This window comes from Pelobates fuscus, chromosome 10 (genome assembly GCF_036172605.1).
Source record: "Pelobates fuscus isolate aPelFus1 chromosome 10, aPelFus1.pri, whole genome shotgun sequence".
NCBI classification, from domain to species: Eukaryota; Metazoa; Chordata; class Amphibia; order Anura; family Pelobatidae; genus Pelobates; species Pelobates fuscus.
Genome location: NC_086326.1, coordinates 19,571,671 through 19,589,692, shown reverse-complemented (window position 1 = coordinate 19,589,692; position 18,022 = coordinate 19,571,671).

The window sequence follows — 18,022 nt, the reverse complement described above, 5'->3', positions numbered from 1 at the left end:
ATGTTTCTGCCATCGAGCTAACCAAACCACAAATAAATACATAAACAAACATACAAACAGGATTTTATATGATATGGCACAGATGGATATTCACTTGGGTCCAAATCTTCATTTCCCAGATTGTGTTCATGAGCATTTGAAAAATGTCCACTGGATCTTTTTTTGTATTCTAGTCGTTAATTTACAGGACTGTTAAAGAACAAAGTGTTCTAAGTATACTAATCGTGCTTTGCTCTGAGTCAAGGGATATATTGTTTTATGTTTACTGATTTTTTAATTGTTTACATCAATGATATCATACTTTTACCTGGATTCACCTCTTCAATCTGTTAGATGGAAATAGCAGTTGTTGTGCGTGTTTTAGAAACGCATTAGATATGCACACATGAATATAAGTGCATTGATTTGGAAAAATTACTTTACAATCTTTTTTCTATTTTAGTTGGATAAATTCAAAAACCATCACCATTATAGTAAAAATATTTAAATGTCAAAACCATTCAATCATTAAAGGGATTCTCCAGTGCCAGGAAAACATATTACTTTACCTGTTATAACATATTACCCTGGCCGTGCACGCGCATTAGACCTCCCCTTAGGAAAGCATTATTCAATGCTTTCCAATGGGGATTTCGGTGACGCTGGAGGGTTAAGGGTAGTGTGAGTTGGTGCCCAGACCACTCCAATTGAATTGGTCTGGGTGCCTGGAGTATCCCTTTAACCCCTTAAGGACACATGACATGTGTGACATGTCATGATTCCCTTTTATTCCAGAAGTTTGGTCTTTAAGGGGTTAAGGATATACTAGAACTAGATTGTAAGCTCATGGTCTATTAGTTTGTATAAAAGGGCTAAAATCATTGGGCTAATGTCCATGGGCAGGGCTTGTTACCCGTTTTGTGCCAATAAGTCTAATTATATATCCCTTACTATGTCTGTAAGAATTGGATTAACAATTTTGCAAAGTACTCTTGACAAGAGCAAAATATAAAAACACATATAAAATAAATAAAAGCTACAAATCAAATGTTTAAAAGCAATATAACTGTTGCTGAGTGGACATTTATAGATTGGCATAGAATGTTATTGTATAGCAGCACTTAAAGGGATACTCTGCACCATAACCACTTAATCTCATTGCTGTGGTTATGGTGTCTGCAATGCATGCAGCTCTGTTAAACAATATGTAAATAGTTTTTCACTGAAGGCTCCTCTGACTTCACCCCTCCAGTGGAGGTATGGCTAATGTGTAGTATAACCCTTCATTATCCATACCAATCCATGCCAGCAATAGCTTGAGCAACAGGGAAATTCTTGGCTCTGAACAGTCAGGGACCCTCATTCAGAGTTGAACCATTCAAAAACATTTTAGTATTGAACTATGAAAAATGGTGTCAGGTGCCTCTAGACACCATAATCACTTCAATGAGATGAAGCGGGTACTGTGTCTAAAGTGTCCCTTTTATAGGTTTATTTTACCAGTGTCATGGAGCAAGGCTTCTTTGGAGTATACATTAATATGATTAAAGTCAGTGAACGTTTCAGCCAGCAGAGGCATTGGCCATCCATAACAGTTGATTCAATTACGCTACCAGTCATCATGATATAGTCAGTTATTAGGAAATTCAAGGTCTTGGAGAATAAATATGGATAGTACATGTTGTGTATTTAATGAAAAAATGGACCAATAGATGACAAAAAGGGGACCAACCCCCCCCCCCCAAAAAAACGATATATAGTATATATTTAGTAAATAAAATCATATGATGCGAAAATGCACTTCATTCAGTCTACTGCTAATTATATACATTATATTTACATTTTATAGTACACTGATTGGCCAGTCTTTGGGCCATTTTGTGCCATCTGTGTGCCAAATAGTTTTTTTCTAAAATTATTGCATGGACAAATTTCTTTCAAAGCACGCAAAGACGAATCCCGATTCGCCCAAAAGAAAAAAACTAATCTTGTTGAGTCAGACAAACCAAATTTATTTGCCATGCACAACTCTAACGTCTGGTGTTTATTGAAGCATAACAAGGCATGACATTAATGAAATGTAATTATGGATTTATCTGTGTTGCTGCAGTTAACAATATGGGGGGGAGGAGGGTTGCCATAGAAAAAGTCTGGTGAGTATATTTTGATGGTTGTATTTGTTGCGCATGTAGAAGGTTTAAGGAACACACAGATCCATATAGGTATATATTTTATATTTTAATATTTAAAAAAAGAAAATCATGATCAGTGTATGTGTTTGAACATATATTAAAGAAGCCCTCAGTAACTCTGTTTGCCTGTTACACGAGGTGTTCCAAGAAACAATAATGTAGCCCCATGTAGCCAAAGTGCAGCTGGGCGGAAAAAGGCCTTGACAGGGGTTAGGAGGCGGGCTTAGGAGGAAGTAAGGAAGGGATGGAGTTATGGGTAAGTAGGCTTGGCTATTTAAATAGGCAGCCATTTTAAATCTTTCACTTTTAATTACTACCTTGCCGAGTTTGTGTGCACTCCTGTGTCCACAGATTTGGCTTGGTGAGCCTTTTTGTTTTTCTCTCCTTCTGCAGGGTTGATGGACGACATGGAGAAGCTGTTGGAGGGGATCCGGTCGGCGGCTCGAGGACGTGGCATGGACTGGCTGCGGGCCCAGCTTGGACCGGCCCTGGCGGGAGCTGCGGATCCTGAGGGCGGCGGAGGTCGACCTGTGCGGGCCCGGAGGCCGCCGAGACGGCTGAGCCCGGGCGCGGAGTCCAGTGGGGACGGTACCAGTAGCCGGGTGGCAGCAGGACCAGGCCGCAAAGGACCCGGTAGCCACATGGTTGAGGCCCCGCCACCCGGCGCGCTACCGTGATGTCGGATGAGCGGTAGCCAGCGGGCGGCTACCCGGGAGGTGGACGGCGCGGCTCCCAGTTCAGAGAGGGCTGCGCCTGGAGCGGAGTCCGCGGAAGACATCGGGTGGCCCCCTGGAACCGGAGATGGCGCTGGATTGCGGCCCGGGAGGGCGAACCCTACACCCATGCTGGGGATGCGCGGGGTCGGTTCGGGAGGAGCACATGGACGGCCCCTGGAATAGGCAAGTGTAGGGGGCTCCGGCAGGGGCCCCCTTGGCGCGGATCAGCACCTGAGTACTGGGCCAGGGGTCCAGAGGCCTGGGAGGGGAAAGGTGAGGGGTCAGGCCCCTACTTGTCAGGGCTCCGCCCTCCTCTTACCGGGCGGCGAGCGGCGTTCTCTCTCCTCTTGACACGCCGCTCGCATCCTCTCCTCCTCCTCCCCCTAGCGGCAGCATGTCTAACGCTGCACGCTGGGAGCCGGCACCCATATCAGTACAAAGCGATTTCTCACGTGACCCGGCGTTAAAGCGACAGTACAACATTCACAGTGGGGGGTATAGATACCCCCCACGTGTGTTTGTTAATTCTGATTGGAAGTTATCCAATCAGAATTAAGGCAAGGATATTTATACTTACCTTTCCTGTCTCTCAGTGCCCTGTTGTGGTCTTTGCTTTAGAGTATTGATACTGAACGTGTGCTTTCTGGTTACGTATTCCCTGGCTTGTTATACTGACTTTGTGACTTTCTCCTACCCTTTGACCTCGGCTTGTTTATCGTTATTCTGTTTTCTGGTTCCCCTTACTCGGCTTATCTCCTGACTATTCTGTGTGTGCTTAGCCCGGCCACTCTAAGGTCCGGTACTGCACACTTTCTGTGTGTGTGTCTGTGTGTGTGTTAGCGTGTTGGGTTCCCCAAATCGTGACACTACTGGATCGAGTGCAGAGGGGCCTGGGGGGGTGCAGTAGAGGGAAAGTAGCCGAGGGGCGAGGGCCTGTAGCCGGGAGGGTAGATGGGCTGGGGGGGTCCTTGGGCCAGGTCGGGGTAGGGGGTGGGTTGCCATCGGGTGTGGGCAGGAGGTCTAGGTGCGCAGGGTGGTCAGGGCAGGTTAGGGGTCATGGGTCTGCAGCGGGGTCTGGGGATGGTCTGGAGGTACTGAGGGGGGGTTCTTCTAGCCGGGGGTCCGCCGGTGGTGGGGGTTGGGATCACCCCGCGCTGGTGAGCAGCTAGGTGGGCGTAGTCCTGGGGGGGCTTAGGGTCTGGGTCTAGTGGTAGTAGCCCGTCACCTGTTAGGGCCCGGGGGTCCGGTGGGGTTAAGGGTAGGGCTCAGCGCGCTAGGTCCTCATCCGGTAGCTCAGGGGGGGACGGGGTCATGACCCCCAGGCTTGGACGACTGGGGCGGGCCTCTGGTAGGAACGAGAGGAGTCGGGGTCCCAGAGGCAGGGCCGATCGGGCCTTAGGTGAGCGGAAAGGAGTGGATGTGCGACGGGAGGCTTTGGTGTCCAGCGGGCGCTCCCAGGGTCGGGACGGGGGGGCTGCTCGGGATCAGTATGCTCTGCCCAGGACTTCTTCTCCTTGTTACAGATCTCGGAGCCGCTCCGCCTCTGCAGTGCCCGGGCACCGGGTGGGCTCCCCGGTTGGAGGATCGTTGACGGATGTCGCTCATCCTGGTCGTGGGACAGTGCACGATGCAGCCCCGGGAGCTTCGGGAACGAGGGGCTTGGCCGGTGAGTCCTGTGCTTCTTTGCAATCCAGTTCACACACTTCAAATGCTTCTCCACTCACTGGGAGCGGGGGGTGACACAAGGGGCGGTGTGGGTCAGGTATGGGCTCAAGGAGCTGGGGTAGCGGGCCCTAGTGAGATTCCTTCCGCGGAGCAGGGTTCGGGTGGGGACACTGCAATGACGGTTACTGGGGTGGACGCGACGAGCGAGCGGGCTGAGTTGGCTGGGGGGGTGGTTCCTGATGCGGCCAGGCAACACGCATATGTGTCGTTTGCGGGTCCGCTGGGGGTCCACCTCAAACAGGAGGTGAAGGATAAAATCTGGAAGGGCAAATTCTGCGAGATCTTTTCTCTTCTCCCTTTGGAGGATTTTATCGACCTCAAGGAGGACGATAAAAAAGACGAGAAGAAGGAGGAGGAAGAGAAAAAGAAGCGGTATCGTAAGATACCTAAATCTTTCGGTAACTGGCTGAGGGCGTTTTGCATGTTGGCTAGTGTTCTGGGCGAGAAATTGCCGGGTTAGTGCTCCTCCCTGTTTTGTTATTTGGACGGTATTTGGGAGGCGTACCGCACCTATGGCGGACTGGCATGGTGGCGGTACGACGAGCAGTTCAGGCAGCGTTTGGCGGCTAATCCAGGTATGAGGTGGGATCAAATGTACCTGCCTCTCTGGATGAAGCTGATGATGGCGCAGAAGGCGCAGCCCTTTCAGCCCAAGGCCGGCGCCAAGGGGCAACCCGCCTCGTCGACCGCCTTGCAAAAGGGCTTCTGCTGGCTCTTTAACGAGGGCCAGTACAAATGGGGAAACACCTGTCGCTTTAAGCACGAGTGTTCGGGCTGCGGAGGCGCCCATGGGCTCAACCGTGGCTTCAAGAAAGGGAAGTCGAGGCATGCCAGAGTCCCTACTACGGCTGGGGGGAGGGGGAGTTTAGCTTGCCCCGGGGCTTAACCCCGGTGAGGCTAGACGCGATGGAGCCATGGCTAAGCCGCTACGGTAATAGGGCGGATGCCGCAGCGCTCCGGGCAGGGTTTGGGCAGGGGTTCTTTATCCCTTTCCGGAACCGGGGTGTGACTGGGGTTCTGCGCAACTTTAAATCGGTGGCTAAATTCCCGGGTGTGGTGCAGGAAAAACTGGGCAAGGAAGTCATGTTGGGGAGAATGGCAGGACCATTCCCGGCTCCTCCGTTGGAGGGGCTGAGGGTTTCCCCACTCGGGGTGGTCCCCAAGAAGGAACAGGGGAAGTTCCGGCTCATTCACCATCTCTCCTACCCGAAAGGGGAGTCGGTGAATGATGATATTGACAGTGACTTGTGCTCGGTCTCCTACGCATCATTCGACAAGGTGGTCGAGCAGGTAAGGAGGGCTGGGCATGGGGCACTAATGGCTAAGGTGGATATTGAAGCGGCATTTAGGCTGCTTCCGGTCCACCCAGCGTGTCATCACCTGCTGGGGTGTTTCTTCGACGGGGAGTACTTCGTGGATTTGTGCCTCCCAATGGGTTGTTCTATCTCCTGCTCCTATTTTTAGAAATGTAGTATGTTTCTTGAATGGGTGGTTAGGGTCGAGGTGGGGAGTGGTGCAGTGGTGCACTATCTGGACGATTTTCTCTGTGTGGGGCCGGCAGACTCCCCCACCTGCCTACACTTGCTGAGAACGGGTCAAGTGGGTGGCTGGCCATTTCGGGGTCCCGCTGGCCGTGGAAAAAAAGGAAGGGCTGGCTACGTGCCTTAGTTTTCTTGGGCTGGAGATAGACGCGGTACAAGGGGAGTGTCGGCTGCCGTTGGATAAGCTACAGAGGCTAAACGGGGAGGTGACAGCGGTGGCACAAGCCCGCAAGGTCACACTGCGGCAGCTGCTGTCGTTGATTGGGATGCTGAATTTTGCGTGCAGGGTGATCCCAATGGGCAGTGTTTTCAGCCATAGTTTATCGGCTGCGACGGCGGGGGTGCGATCCCCGCGTCACTTCACTCGGGTATCGTCGGCCATGAGGGCCGACTTGGCCATATGGGAGGCCTTCCTGCGGGAGTTCAATGGGATGATAATGTTTAGGCAGGAGGGCGTGTCGGCTGCGGAACTGGAGCTGTTCACCGACGGGTCTGGTAGCGTAGGCTTCGGGGGCCTACTTTGGGCGAAGTTGGTGTGCGGAGCAATGGCCGGGAGAGTGGCGAACGAGCCCCCTCATGTGTAACTTGGCTTTCTTGGAGCTGTTCCCGCTGGTCGTGGCGTTGGCCCTGTGGGGGGATAGGCTGCGGGACCGGAAGGTGGTCTTTTTCTCGGACAACATGGCCGTGGTGCACGCTGTGAATAATCAATCGGCGGCGTCGAAACCTATGGTCAGGTTGCTACGGCGTTTCACTTTGTTGTGTATGTCGCTAAATGTTGTTTTTCGTGCACGCCATGTGCCTGGGTTCATGAATGATGTGGCTGACGCTCTGTCTCGTTTTCAGTGGTCCCGATTCCGGACGATGGTGCCGGAAGCGCAGGAGGTGGGGCAGGCATGCCCAGACGAGATTTGGCGGCTCGGTGCGACCTACTTGGGGGACTCGTGAAGGCTTCACTGGCGACAGCCACATGGGCCGCATACAGTAAGGTCTGGGAATCTTGAGAAAGGTCATGGGATGGGTTGGACCGCACGCCAGTCGGGGAATCGCTCACGGATGCGTTCCTCTTGTACACTTGTCAATTTCTGGCGAAGGGGGCGTCCCCGGCGGTGGTTGACAGGTCCATGGCTGCGATGGCTTTCTGGTTTAAGCTACATGGGAAAGAGGATCTTACTAAGGCCTTTGTCATCAGGCCCGTATCGGTGCGAGTGTTGGGGGACCTGGTCAGATTGTTGCCTAATATTTGTTTCGACAGGTTCGAAACATCATTGTTCCAGGCGGCGTTTCTGTTGGCCTTTTTTGGAGCTTTTCGGTTAGGGGAGTTGGTAAGTGCCACGAGGGCTGCGGCCGAGGGGGTACAGGTGTCGAGGGTCCAAGTGCTCGAGGGGAAGGTGGTTGTACACCTGGCAAAATCCAAGACGGACATGATAGGCAGGGGCCGGGACGTGACGCTGCGGGCCCTGCTGGGCTCCGCTCTGTGCCCGGTGGCCGCGGTGGCAGGGTACATGGCACGGAGGCCGGGGGTTGGGGGATCGCTGCTGGTACACGCGGACGGGTCTTCCCTCTCCCGGTTCCAATTCACCAAGGTTTTTCGGTCAGGCCTGGGGAAGCTGGGATTGAGGGCGGATAAGTTTGGTACACACACCTTTCGCATTGGGGCGGCCACGGAGGCAACACGGTTGGGTCTGGGGGATGACATAGTGAAGCGAATTGGGAGATGGGAGTCGGTAGGGTTCCGTTCGTATGTGCGCTTGGGTTTATTGGACTAGTATGGTGGGGGGCCTGTGAGGATTCCGGTGGGGCTGAATATGAAAAGGGTTGTTACCATCTGTTTTCTTCTCTCCCCCAGGCCGTGTCGCATGGATCGTGGGCCATTCATTTGTCTTCTGGGCCGAAAGGAGGGCTGCAGCTCGTGCTCAGGGCCACCAGCTGGGCTTTCATAGGGACCATTTGGCAGTGCAATGGTTTGGGTACAGGGTTTTTTGTTGGGGGGAGGTCTGCGGGATGGTGTTCCGGATGGTGGCAGGCGGGCAAAGGCCGGACCTGCTGGTACTCCATGCGGGGGGCAACGACTTAGGCCTCACACCACAGCAGCGACTGGTGAAGTGGATGAAGCAGGACCTTAACAGTTTAACCCCTTAAGGACCAAACTTCTGGAAAAAAAAAGGGAATCATGACATGTCACACATGTCATGTGTCCTTAAGGGGTTAAGGGACCTGCTTCCTGGGGTGATGTTGGTCTGGTCGGAAATTGTCCCAAGGAGGCGATGGCGGCACGCTAGGAACCCGGAGGCTATTGACAGGTGTAGGAAGAAAGTGAATAGGGGGCGTGGAAGCTAGGGGGTGTGGTGGTACGGCACAGCGAGTTGGAAGGTGGGTTGCCGGGGTACTACCGCTCGGATGGAGTCCATCTCTCGGCAGTTGGTTGGGATCTGTTGACCCTGGGCTGGCAGGATGGCATAACCAAGGCACTTTTTATTCAGGGTTGCGGAGCTCAGACAGTTTAAGGAGTCAAGGTCTGAGCTTGTGGAGGGATAGGGAGCTGAAGGAGAAGAAATAGGCTCCCTAGGATGAACGTCATGGATACGTAAAACTGTGGTCATTGGTGGTTGGTAGGTTCCGAGTCCTGTCGGTGGCTCAGAATCTGGTTGGGCAGGGGTATCCGGGTATACCCCTGCCATGGTTAATTTATGTTTGGCACTTTAAGTTGGTATGTTGGAATATGTTGGTATGTATGTTATATATATATGTGTTATTTATATGGGGGTCATTGCCTTTTATATCAATAGAAGGATTCGGATGCGAGGGCGGAGTATGGGGGGCAATGACCCATGTTTATTGTTAAATTATTATTGTTATGGTTATTAATATGGAAATTAATAAATTGTTATTATTCAGGATTGTTTTAAATAAAGCTGTGGACAAATTTTCCCATATACCTGCGTGTCAGTGAGTTATTGGGTTAGGTATGTGGAAGAGTTGTCCTGGAATCCGACTGCCCATATGGCGACTATACACCGGTCAGGTGAATATGTAGGCAGTCCATAAATGTGTTATTGGTTTATTTGGTTAATTATAAGTCCCCTATCTCTAAGTCACCATAATGCTACCCCCAACCCTTCTTAGCCCTATAACAGCCCAAACCTAAATCCCGTCCAGAATAATTTTCTTACCGTAGCAGCATCTGTTGTTTTTTTTTATAGAACAGAATATCAGGTGACATTTATTTTCTATTTTCAAACAGTAAGGATGTTAATTTGAAAAGAGCAATCACCTATTTGGCACGTGGTGATTTTAGTTTGGTTAATAGCGTATCACCGAGGATTTCTATCAGCTAAATTGAAAAGAATTGAGCCAAATGAATGTGAATAGTAAATCGGCATTTGGTAAATAGACCCAGGTCTGTTAATTTAATTGTAGTCTAGAATAATGGATACTTTGTAATAAGTAACAATAAATAGGTGTTTTTAATATAAACCATTCATTTCAAATTTCAAAATGTTCTTCATGTGGGTTTTTTGGGCATTTCTCTGTTTGCCTTTGGTCTGCAATTGAATAAAAAATTAATAACATACTTCAAGTATAGCTTAATCATCCATTGTTTGTCAAATTCTTTTAAAAGCCTTTGGATATTATTCACTACATTAAGTCCCCTGGAGTTTTAATGATTCCAGAGTTGTTTTCCCTCCATTAGTATGACTTATTAAACATTTTCACATATCTCTTCCAATTTTTTTTTAAATATAATTTATGTTTACATTATGCTTGGTATATTTAACTTGTGAACAAACTGTGTAATGTGGGCAATGTAGGAAACACTAAAATCATGTAAGCATATTTTATATAAGTTTGAGCATACAGCGAGGGTTTAGAATTCAATGTACACTGGTTTTTTGGGGGTGGGGGGGTGGTTTAACTCCCAATAATTCTATGTTTCTGCCAGTGGGAGAGAGACAGTTGTGAAGGAAAAATGGTCAATTACAACAACATCACAAATACAAGGGAAATCTGCGTGTTTATCAATAATGTCTGTGTATTCTTTTAGTTCTACACTGAAAGGACCTGGAAGTAACGCCAAAAAAAAAAAAAAAGTAAAATATGTTTATTTAATTAATTTATTAGACAGTTCTAATCTGTTAACAACAATCTTTCCATTATACACAACTGTCCATCTTTATAAAAAATATAGCACTAAAGAAACTTTATCTCAATGAAGCAGTTAATTGCAATTTCTTTCTGTTTATGCAGCCCTAGCCATACCCCACCTGGCTGGGACTCACAGAGCCTCCTTGGAAAAAAAAAATGTTTCCTTTTACAGCGCAGTGTGTTTATTTGAGAAATTCTTATCTCCTGCTCTGTTAGTTAAATGTAAGCACATCATGAGCCTCTTGCAGACTATTAACAGAGTAGGGAACACAAAACTCTAAATTAAACTCTCTTTGCAAAAGGAAACCTAAAAAATGTAGGCTCCTTTCTTGGACGTGCGTAGGGAGGCTTTGTGTGCCATGAGAGGTATGGCTAGGTCTGTATAAACAACGTGATTTAACTTCTAAGTGACAGAGAATTGAGAAGTTAGACTGCAGGGAAATGATCTACACACCAAAACCTCTTTATTCAGTTGGTAATTTTGGTGCTTAGAGTGTCCCTTAATTTTTTTCCATATAAGGCTGACCCATCACCCAAGTGCAAGACCACACATCAACCTCACTGTATGTCTGTGAGGTTTAAAGTAACAAGTTATCAGAACTGGATGATTAGGTTGGCTGGAGGGGTTGTGACCATGAGCCAGCCTGTGGGAGGTTTAGTTAAATTGACCATTTCATGACAGATTCAACTTAAGGAGTTACTTGAACGATTCCAGATGTAACTTGTTTGCACTTAAGGTAAGTTTCCTGCCATGATATGTTGCTGGATATTTATCTGCAGCTCACTGTGCAGGGTAGAAGTCCCAGGTGTAATTACCCTGTGCGTGTAGTTGTGTGCTGGGATCCCTTAGAAGATTGGTTGTGTTTTATTTAAGATAATTCCTAGATTATCCACACAGACTCCACACAGGGCCATTCCACCTGGGACATTGATCCTGAGTAGAGAACTACAGCAAAATATTAAAGCAGAAGATAGTTACGCACAAGCCAGCCAGTCTCCTATGGGATTCAGAACAAGACATAGGGTCATTCTATCTTAGCTGTACCATGGTAGAATGTCTTGTTCTCAAAATTAAACATAATTATCTGTGCTTTACAATAATTGCAGAATACTAGCATGAAAAAAAAGTTATATAGCTGAGCGAATTTTGTAATGTTCTTAAAATATATATATATACTACACACAGATCCCAAGCCATTAAAGCCCATGAGATGCTACCTCTATAATCAGTAACAGACAAGGATGTAGAAGCAGCACAGATCAGGCTCTGACAATTTAAATACTTAAAAGTAATACTGAATTCAAATGTATCAGCCTGAAAGCATAGTGTTTCCTCAATCTAAAAACAAAATATCAATCAGGGTCAAACTAATTACCGGCTATTCTACTAAAGCCAGTAACTGCTATTGCATCATTAATTAATTGCTCGTTGTTGGTGATTCTATAGCCAAACTCCGCAAAAAGTTTTACTGATTCACAAAACAAAAAATCTAAGCTATTTATCAAGCTGTAGACATACATATTTACTTATTTTTTTTATAGAGAGTCCATTCCTACACATACAGGTAATACCAACTCTCAATTTTGTATTTCGTATTTTAATTTGCTACAATTCTGTGTTCAGTAAATAACCTCCCCGGTACTGGATATTATAGAAAATCAAACAGCAATAACTACAATTTTAAGAAGCGCCTTTCTGTCCTCAGTTTTGATGTAGGCTTTAGTCAAAAATTCTCTGCGGGAGTAATATTTCAATAGAAGAAGAAAGAATTATCTGAAAGATTAGTTGCCACCATCATGCTTTTATGTAGAAATTGTGAGTCAGAATAAAAGTGATGGAAAACAGTTGGGAATTACAGATGTAGCCATAACATTAGCAAATGATGCAACATTGTAAGAAAAAACCTCAAACATTCTTATTTTATACTAATGGGAAAACCATTTTATTTCTATGGTATAGATACTAAATATAAGACAACCGTTTGGCTAAAGATAGTAATCGCATGCAAAAGGCAATGCTTTCCTTTATGTTATATAGAATTTTTTTTAAAACGTGACGAGGAAGTAACATTTATGTTCAATGGTGCTGCCCATTGATCAAACATACATAATTTCTGTGGGGTCTATTTACTACATTGTAGTGAATTGTAGTGAATTTTAAACTGAGCTACAATCACCGTTTGGTAGTTTTAGACAGAATATTGCAATTTCAGTTTTTGATTCAATATGATTATTTTATTAAATAAGCCCTTGTATGCCAATTGATATTGGAATGGTTAGGTGTTTCCCTCCTTTGAAATGTGAGTTTAGTAACTTTTATTTTTAAGTTATGTTTTCATATGATATTTTTATCTGAAGGATTCTTTCTAAGGTGATAATTTTTTGGTTAGATACCACTTAACCATGTGGTTTTTTACTAAGATATAATTGTATTAATTTTAGTATTTGTCTTTGTCACTTTAAATTATCAGTTCTTTTCAGTTTTACATTGCGAACCACCAATATTACATATCTGTATGTAATTTGTTCCTCATCGGACCTTTCTGAAAATAATTTGGAAAAAAATAAATGTGAGTCACCAGCCTTACGAACACCACCACTTCCAGGCAGGAGCTTCAGTGGTTGAAAAGAACAAAAATGTTTGTCCGCAAATTAATGATAACAAATCCGGCTTAACATGACAGACACTTTTTGCTAGTATCAAATGCTGCCACCACCAAGATGATACCACCAAGATGATATAAAAGAGGATTAAAAACTATAAGAATGGTATTTTTCTGAAGATAGAACATGTTTCAGGACTCCTAAAATTTAGTTGGATTTCATTTTGGTTCAGCCAAATGTCAATCTGGGAACCGAATCAAAAGAACAAATCCAAAAGGTGTAATATAACATTTGGTATATATTATGCAGCACACCTATATGAGCATTTTCACTCCATTTCACCCAAATATCAAGTAAGAAAAAGAAACCAATAGAGCCAAGAACAGAAGCAGCAGTTAAAAAAATCTATATTTATATATTATGTATTTATTAAATATATAATTTCTTCTTAATATATATTTTTACTGCTCAAAAAGGAAAGATCTTGTTCATTTTGCTGTCTAGCAAAAGCTGTTCTTATCTGCCCTTCTCTAACACCAATTAGGGCAAATACAGTGCAGAACTGTCACATCCTGTTCTGTTCTGCGGAGATGTCTGGCCTTGGCTTCTGGTATCCAGTACTCTTTTTACAATTCTTGTTTAGTTTTTCTTGTTTTCTATTCTATGTCTGGTTTTCTTTATGCTGGGTTTTCTGGGTCAATTCCTTTATTCCGTTCCTGTAATTCCCAGTCTCCTGGATTCCTTTAAATGTTTGTTTTTTGTTGCCACACCCGTTCCTTTGCCATTAAATCCTTTTTTGTTTCAGTCTGGTCCTGCAAGCAGTGGTTTTATTTCCTCTGCTCCTTTCTTTGCATGTAAGTACTGTGTGTGTTTTATTGTTTATTTAGTCATGCATATCTAGGCAGTTAGGACCCACTGTAATTGGAATACTTTGGCGCAGTGGTGGGCTGCATACATCTTGGCCATTTATGTATGTTTAAATCTCCAATGTTTATTACATATATAGTACTTGGTTATGTCTCCTCTTGTTTTGCCTCGTATCTCTTGTCTTGTTTTATTTTGTCTTGTATTCCCAGTGTATGCACAGCCCTGTCCTGTCCTGCCCTGTTCATGTTCCCTTCATGTCTTGTGTACATGTTCTGGGTTCTGCTTTCTGCCCTGCTCCGGTTCTGGGTTCTTCTAGTCTTGCCTTGTTTCTGTACTGGATACATATCGACGGGCAATGGCCTTACTGCGGAGCCTTCCTATCCATATACTGGGAGGTCTGCATATTATCACCTGGTTCTTGGGATCCGCAGAGGCTGCATCAGGGCCCTGGTATGTGGCTGCACAAATGCTGGTGCTCAACACCAGGGGGCATGTGGTTGCCCTGCACCAGGCCATGATAGTCCATTTCCATGCTGAGACTCCCGTCATCATCATCAGGCACTCAGGGTTCCCGGTCTCCGTACCGCCACCTGTGACAAGAACATGTCAAGTAGTTATGCCTCTGCCTTGTCAAGTACAAATGTTGAACATTTTTGTGACTATGTAATCAGAATTATTACCTACCTTAACTACCTAATCATTCTATTTAGGGAAAACAGATAACTATCTATTATGTTTTGGCTACAAGACTTGTATTCATCTATCACTCAGAGATACACAGTGATTCATACTCCTTCGACCAAGGAGCAATTGCAAATTCAGTATCCTCTAGGGGAAGGTTATTTAAGCTATGTTATTTTCCTCATTATCCTTCAGGTTTTTTTTTGCTATTCTGATTGCATCAAGTTTAATACAGTCTCCTAGTAGAAAATGTTACCATACTTGTCATCACCCTCACCAAAGTAACTGATAATTGCACTTGTGCCATAATTCATTTAATCCATAAACAGATTAATTTGCCTGAATCAAAATCATTTTAAATTGCACCCAGGGAATAATTTGTTTTCTGGACAAATCCATTTATAAACGCATGGATTAAAAGGAATTTGATTTGGATGAATCAATATGTTTATGGATGAAACAAATGTTTGTACAATTTTACCGAAGTTCAACAATTAAAGGGACATGATAGGCCAGGGGTAGACAACCTCTGGCACTCCAGATGTTGTAGACTACACCTACTCTGATGCTTTGACAGCATTATGGCTTTAAGAACATGATGGGAGATCTGAAGTGCTGAATGTTGCCAACGCCGGATCTAGGCACTGTAATCAATTTATTCCATTGAAGTGGTTATAGTGCCTAGAGACCATGGTTCTGTCCATTTGTTTTGAATGCTTCAATGCTAAAGGAGAGTAGAGAGCAGCCCACCCTTTCTGAGTGGCAGTGATTAGCTCAGAGCATTAGCAGACTGCTTTTAGCCTTTCACAGCCGCCCACTGTGGCTGTGAAAAGCACGACTAAAGATGTGTGAAATCTCTGCCTTTGTCATATCTCCAGTGGGGGCAGATTGTGGCCGATGAAATTAGTGTTTTTAGAGTATTTCTTTAATGAAGTGAAGTGAGCAGGCTATTGCAGGAGATGCATGTTTAACCTAATTTGAAGTATGAGTAAAATGGACAGAACGATGGGACATTAATGGAACTTTGCTGTTTGGGGCGCATTGTAAGCTTATGTATATGAATTTAAATTTCTAATGCATTCTCTTGTGCCATGAAGTTGTGTCAATCTTCATGGTTTCGCAAGTGTGTCACTATATGGTCCTCATTAACCCAAGCACTGGAATCTTCAAGAAAGCAGACCTTCTGTGTACGAATAAAGACAAAAGTATGAAAAACGTATGAAAAAGGCCACATGTTTTCTGAAGTCAGTAATGATTTTACACAATCATTATCATATGAGATCAAAATAAAGTGAGCAACGGACCATTTATCTGGAGGAATCAAAAATGCTACAATTTTAAATGTGAGAAATCCACTTTAAGAACATAATCTACTTGTAGGGGTTGTTAAATGTTTTGTTGATAGTGTGTTGGAGTGCTGTAGGGATTATGATGTCCGAACGATAGGCAGCCTATATAATATTTTTAGTTTGCCTGAGTTTAGGTTGAACTTCTTCCTTTTGTAATCATTTCTCCTGCAGTATACTGTAGGGATTATAAGAAGAAGGAAAGTTTATCTGGCATACTTACATACACATTGGCCCTGAGCTGATTCAGTCTTGCCTCAATAAATCTGGATCTTGGTTTCATTAAACATGATGTTTTCCTTTATATTTTTTGACTTTATTTTTTTTCCGCAGTATTTTGGACATCTTTAGTCTGTCTTTTCTGTCCAAGGCTTTTGTTTCTAAATTATCATTTGGATTTAATTCAATATGGGAAACATATTGTGCATTTATCTGAGAAAATGAATTGTAAACAATTGTGTCTCTTCTTCTTTTCTCGAGCTTCTAATATGTTAACAGTACCATTTTAAAATGATTGAAGTTCTGTGACCACTGTTGCGTGACCTGATCAATTGCATGTTCAATGGTCAATTATTACAGTGTTAGGATAATTTGGAAGATTGCATTGAGATTAATAAGGGTGTGATGTTAATCTGCTAAACGGATTGATGATATAAAAGTAATTGAAGTGGGGCTACCACCAAATAAAATTGCAAACCAATTCTACTAGTTAATTCAATACTCTGTGAGTAAATATAAATTGTTTAAGTGATAACACATATGTAGGGATTTCATTTCTGTACAAACCTTTTGTAGTGTTTTGAACAAACTTTGCAGCTGGTGAGCTATTGCTGTAATAAGTGAGTGATCCTTCAGCCATTTGGAACTAATAGTTAAAACAGACAAAATCTTCTAAGAGGAGAAACGGAAGAAAGACTTTCACTCTCTGAAAAAAAAACATTGAAAATGCTCCTGATTTTGTAAATCTACCTTGCAAATTATGCTGGGGAATGAGAATCCCTGCGAGCAACATTTAATTTCTTGCTATCCATTTAGATTGCAAGTTCCTACAGAAATAAAGCCCTCGACTCCTGTATTTGTTTGTCAAATTGGGTTGTTTATTGTGCCATTGTCTTTTTTATTTGTACCAATTGTACCCGTGTACAGTGCTGAAAAATATGTCGGTGCTTTATAAAAAAAAAGTATAATAATATTATATTACATAATAAGTTATTTCGCAGGAAATTAACCCAGTAATTCTTTGAGCAACATTTTTCAAAATTTTTTGAAGATACACACTATTTAAGAGGAAATGTCTAAATGAAAAAAATGCAAACATACCAACCTCTACTCACAGAGCACTGATTTCGGCAGAAGCAGTCAGATCTATCAAGAAAATGATCATTTAATTTGTGGCTTCTGAACTGCACTTCTCCCAAAGGTTGAGAAAGCAGTATTGTTTTGTTCACAAGCAAAAGCACCTTAGATGAATTGCTTTAATTTCAACATGTATTTAATGTAATTGTATTTGTGCTTGATAAACATCCCAACGTGGCCATTAAATGTTGCAAAGTTTTAATGTGCGGTGCAATAAAAACTGTACTAATGTAGCTTCAGAGCTGGCAATTTCTTTAAGATCCAGTGGTATAAACAAATATTTTAGGTTTACTGCTAAAATATATATGACATTCTAACAGTGTGTTTATTATTTGTAAAAGCATGGTTAACTCACCTACTAAAGTGTAGTAGACTGGATAGCCAAATTATTAAAATTGGAAACAAACTAGATTTGGAGATTTGTTTTGTTTTGAACTCTGAGACGAAATGTAGCTAGATCGCGAACCAAACAAAATGTGCAATGGCCGAGTATGAAGTATTGATTTGTGACAGTGCCAAATAAAAATATGATTAATGGGAAAAAACAACTGATTGATGGCTAGCGGACAGTCACTAAATGTTAATTGTATTCACAGATCATGTGAGAAGTGACAGAGTGGGAAGGAGGAGCAATAAATATATATATATATATTTGAATATTATATAGTTAATAAATATATCAATTTATAAATATAGATTTATTTTTATATTCCTCCAGTTTCTCCCTCTATGTGTTGCTTTTTCTCACTTGATCTGTGAAATAAATGGTGGGAAAATTCTCCTATCAATGTAATGTAAAATATACACATAATATTTATATTATTCATATTTATTATTTATGTTTTAAATCATCAGATTTGTTTTCCAAATTG